Here is a 5,758-nt window from a genome sequence, read left to right as displayed (position 1 = left end):
AAACGGGGTTTCATTCGTTGTTTTACCATCCCCATTACACTGTTCTTTGTTATTTTGCCTTCATAAGGGCAAAGTAAAATGTCGGCTGCTTTCGTTGGATAATACGACCACCTATAATAATAAATGAGAAGATATGCCTAATGAAGATGAGTGAATTTCGTCTCCTTATTTTCTTAGAACCGACTAATCGATAACTGATTTTTTATCTCAGCAAGGGAATTTTTGGTTCCCGGAGAGCAGCAGCGAAAATCTCACTTTCCTGTGTTACTAAATTTCAGAATTCCGAAACCTGTTTCGACATTTCGCACAATGTTAGATGTCACCGAAAAAAAAAAAAATACGCTCCAATTTTGTTTTTACTTTACCTCCTCTTTCGGCCGCCGCTCACTAACGTTCTCACCCACGCATGAGCTCCTTCGCAAAACGTCTCAGCCACGGTACTCTTGTTTTCTTATACGGTAGAAAACGACATGAGCAACTGGTGGTCTCCTCCTGCTCGATCCCTTCCATGCTCCATTCCTTTTGTTCTCGCGCTCTTTCCCCTTTGAGCCGTAAAAATGGTCACGCTCATGACCTCGGTTCAGGGCTGGCGCAGGGCCAAAGCGCTGTCCTTTTTGCAATCAACTTCACTGCGCAGCGAGGCGCAGATATTCGGTGCGAACTTCAGCGCCTCTAGATCGTTTTCGCGTCACTTCCACGATATCTGTTTCTGTCATTTTGGCACTGGCGCTAGGAAGAAAACAAAACAAAACAAAAAACAAGCACTGTTTAAAGTGATGCCAAGTTTACTTTGGCTGTAATCGCTACAGCACTATAAACTGGATTTTGATGTGCTCGTGAATGTAGAGATGGCTCGTAAATATGAACAGTTCCGTTAATAAAGAAGCTGTTTGTAATGTGAGTTGTCCGTAATAGCGAGACAAAACTGCAGGTATTTATTCACTTGGTCCCCAAAACTTTCTTTGCATAGGTTTGTATTCATATTGATGGTGTCCGTATGAACATTGCATGCGCTTGTACTTGGTATTGAGCAAGCTTGCACCGGTCACCATGATAATGTATTTGTCATGTTGCAAGCAGTGTTTTATGTTAGTTTTTTTTTTATTTGATTGTGTGGGAAGACACTTTTTTTTTGCTTTTATTTAACCATTGGAAGGCGTTTGGATTGAATGCGTCATCCCCACTTGTTTCATTGTAACACTGGCTATTCTTGCTTGGGATGTTAACATTGCATTCCTGAATTTTAGTAGTCGTCGACTGCACCCTTCCCCCATCTTGTGCCTGGCGCTTTACTTTTACAACGTTCCTCAGGCAGTGGACCGGGTGATACGCGTGCATATTTATGACATGTGCGTGAATAAAATGCGCGTATTTCGAATTTTGTGTAATTGCGTAAACGTTTGTGTAACATATTAGCACTCTTAGAGCTAATAATGCGTGCCTAGGTGCTTTGTGTAAACATTTCCAAGAAAAGGCTCCTTGTCGGTACAATATTTATTCTTCGCCCGTATCGCGCGTGTCTTGCTAGCTGACTCGTTACATGAACATAGTTGTGCTGGGCTGTATCGATAGCACGCTCGGCTGTCATTTTGTGGTTCCTTGTCGTCGCAACTGATCATAAGCAGTCAGGAGCACAACTCGTGACGTCACAAAGAGGCAAATCATGGTCGGGATCTCACGAATGGGGCCTATAAGAGGTCGCCTACAAAACACCTTGGCGCTGTAATATTGAGAAAAAAATTATATTTGGCTGCTGCCGCGTCGTGGTGGGACTCAGTGACTGAGGAGACGTCGTGAGCTCAGGGCACGAGTCCTGAGCGTGGACGAAAGGCCCTCAGCGAGTAATGCTTTCCATCACTAAACACCACCACCATCGAGCTATAGTGCGCTCCGTCCGTTGGTCGGCCGAGCGTTTGTGACGGCCGAAGTAGCCGACGGAAATCTCGCACTCCGGCAGTCTCGGTTGGCATGTTTCAATACACTTGACACACACTACAACCATGGTGAGATGTGTGACTCTTGCGACAATGCCGTCGCTGCTCAAATCACACCATCTACTCCTATTGGCACGCTCTTTAAAAGGCGATGGGTTGCTGGAGGCATGACCTCGAGCGAGTGATCTACAGAGTATCGCTGAAAAGACACGAAAACTTCAAAGAATACATTGAGGATGAGGACGCAAACAATACTTCTTTCATTGAGCAACAGAGCATAGAATAGTACAACAAACCATAAAACCGCCCCCCCCCCCCCTTCCCTGCGCAAAGGTTTCAACTTTCTCGAAGAAGGAAAGGAGAAAATTGTTAAGGTGAGGGAATTTACTACAAATATAAAAGTATAAAAAGCGCTGGCGTTACGACGACATATAACTAATCTACTTATTTCTGGTGCAAGGAATTTGACCTTTGTCATTGTCAGTGATAATGCAGAAATGATGTTGTCCGTCCCAAAGGGAAATGTACTATAAATATTAGAGTTTAAAAAGCACTAGTCTCGCGACGAGGAGTCAGTAGTCTAGTAATTTCTTGTCTTAGGAATTCGACGTCTGTCTTTGTCAGTGATAATGAAGGTTAGGAAACGTTGTTGTTGACAGTCCCCATGGCAAACAACTGAAAAATTTCTCTCCCAACCCAATCAACGAATGATTAGGCATTGTTTTACTACCCTCCAGGATATACAATAGATAAAATTATATTTAAAGAAAAATATAGCAAACTTAGTTGCAATGTCGGCTGTCACCCATAATCATACGTAGTATGTCTAATTACTGAAAAAAATATTCAACGACCTTGTCGCATCGTTGCTTCCGGCGTAATCGCTGGGTCTTATAGGCAGCAAAATAACTCGGCGACAACGTTAACCCGGACATTTCAAACGGCCTACTCTCCTCTCCGATTATCGTTTTGCGCCACTCGAGATCAGCGCCGAAAACGGCGTTTACATTCTGACGACGAGGACGGGCGCCCGTCGAGTCTATAAAGTCCGGGTACCCCTCGCTCGAACTTTACGCTCGAGAAAGGAAGCATTTAATGGAGCAACTCCGCGCCATTAGCCATAACCGAAGCCATAGCCGTTTCGAAGGTCCGAGCTTATCCGGAACCCCCATCGCCTCGATTGTTCGGCGAGAGTTTACGGCACGGGTCCCTCGTTTCGGTCAGGGACCCATTACAACGACTCTGTGTAAAAATCGTTTTTTGTTTGTGTGTGTGTGTGTGTGTGTGTGTGTGTGTCAGTCACGGGCGCTGTTAGAAAGGTGCGCAGTTGCAATAACCACGATGTTGGCTTAGTGTTCGTAAGATATCGGACAATTGCGGGCGTGCTACGCCTCTTGTCAAGCCCTAGAAACATCGTCCCACAACTCAAACGAGCAGCAAAGGTTGTGGGTAAATATGTCAATAATACGTAATTATAGTCACTGACACCATAAGAAATGCAGGGCGTGTCGAGATCGAAACAGCCAATCAGGTGGTGTCGATAGCCAAAAAAAATGTTGAAGAGAAATTGGGAAGGGGAAAGGGTGAACGCAATAAGTCGCACTTTGCGTTCCTAAGAGGTGAGTGAAAACCGCGATTTCTTTTATGTTTTAAGTTTCCCCAAAAGTCGAAAAAAAGGCATGTTTGTGATTGGGTACTTTTGTTGAGTTTTCACTAAAAAATTGCTGCATCCATTTGTTGAAAAAATGTGTTATATTACGTTGCTTACGCTAACGGGGAAAATCGCGTGCTTTTCTACGAAAGCTTTAACAAACTCGTGGCGAGTATGCAAAGCAAGAAACAAGTATGTTGTTGCTAGCTGTCAAGAGCCTTCCTAGCTTATTCGTTTACCACTGCGTCCGCTGGCGTAATATGAAGAGTTGGATTCAACCGGTCATTATACTTTTTTTTTCCAGCGAAGCACCATGCATCTAAAAAAAAAAAAGAAAAGGCGGGACGCCAAATTATAAATAAAAATTTGAGGGGATTAGCAGAATTTTAAGATCCTTGACGGTTTGAGTGTCACAGATCCAAGAACTATATGACAGCTTCATATCTTACTGTAACTAATATTGGGTATATTTTTAAAGTGAAAGGACAGTGAGTGTGCAGGCGAGCTGGTGATAGATAATCATCTCATATAACACCTGAGACTCTGGTGGAATAAATTGGGAACTTTTTAGCAGAAGGAACAGACATAGGAAGGGGCGTCCCGTTTTGTGTATGTTCCTCCTACTAAAAAGTTCCCAATTCCTTCCACCACAGTCTCAGGTGTTATATGACATGGTATATGCTTTAAACCTTCCGTAAGAAAGAAAAAAATTAATAACATGAATAAGGAAAACACGCGTTGAATGTCAAATACTCCTGTCTTTAGTCATTCACTCCTTCAATGTAAAATATGATTATATATAGCATTAGACTTTGTTCAGTGTTTGTGAGGAGCTGATGAGAAGTTTTCTGTTTAAGGAAGCAAAAGAAGAAACATTCCGGAATAAAACTAGAATATCCGGTGCTTAAAATAAATAACAGTCAATCGGTTTTGCGATTTGTTTAAAACATTTTATTATTAAGCGTATTGTTTATCAAGAACTAAACATTGCTTCCTGAGATTGAGCAGTGGAAGCTTTGTCTATAAAGCAGTGCATTGCGGTCACTACTTTTAAGTTTTTTAAACAACTTATTTTTAATAGAATATCATAAAAACGACAAATAAGAAAAAAACAAGCTTGACTAAAAATTTTCATCGTCGTTCTAAAATATTGTGATTCCAAGAAGGCTGTTGGCTCTATAAGTAACCCGAAACAAAAAACCACGAAAGCAAGCGCAAATTGCAATAATATTATTATATTTAAAAAAATAGGGCACGCGTACGAATTGCAACAAAACTAAACTAAAACGCATCGTACGCGCTATAAATTCCTCTAAAAGTAAATAAAAAATAAAAAAATAAAGACTGCGAAACAAGGAGAACTTTGAAAAGAACAACAGAGCAGCCAATATAAAATTTGAATGGACGGGGCAATAGATAGCTCGCAGATTGCCCCGCTAATGGGAGAGCTCGGGCGGAAATCTTTCCGATAAACGGGAAAAAAAAATTCCATAGTTGCTGCAACGACGCGGCAGATTCTACGAGAGGACGACGCCGTTTTTGTTTTCATTTTTTAATATAAACACAAGCTTTTAGGGGCGCGCCCTAAACTGTCGTTATTTTCAATCGCCATTCTTACTTTATTACATTTATTTATGTTTTTATTTCTCTCTCGAGCAGCCTTCGTGTCATAAACGACAAAGAAAACGACAGCTGCACAGACGCTCCCTAAGCCATCCGCACACGCGCAAGTTAGCATCCGAAGATAAATATAAACACAAACTCGCACATGCATGCGCGCACGTACGCGAGGACACATATTACGCAAGCACACATTGAGGTCTGGTTTATATGAACACCTCCGTTCTCCCAAACATGTGTTTTTATAATATGCGTCACATATATTGCGAGACAAAAATTTACCCAGCTCGTCCCCCGACACTTTTATTTATATGCTATACAGGAGGACGTATACTATAACGGGATTCGTGTTAACGATTCATGACTTGTACGTACTACAGTTCAGCATACGACGCACAACACGGACGTTTAAATATATATATATGCACGCACACGAAAATGACTTGTTTTTGGACGCACGAACAAGAGCGTAGGCATGGCGAGTTACTGGCGCCACGCCGAAGCACGGCGTCGCGCTTGTGCGTGCCTGTGCGTGGATCGCGTTCAGCATACG

Source organism: Ixodes scapularis, unplaced genomic scaffold (genome assembly GCF_016920785.2).
Source record: "Ixodes scapularis isolate PalLabHiFi unplaced genomic scaffold, ASM1692078v2 PGA_scaffold3__209_contigs__length_174095766, whole genome shotgun sequence".
Classification (NCBI taxonomy): domain Eukaryota; kingdom Metazoa; phylum Arthropoda; class Arachnida; order Ixodida; family Ixodidae; genus Ixodes; species Ixodes scapularis.
The sequence above is the reverse complement of the archived record's forward strand: the minus strand, read 5'-3'. Positions refer to the sequence as shown.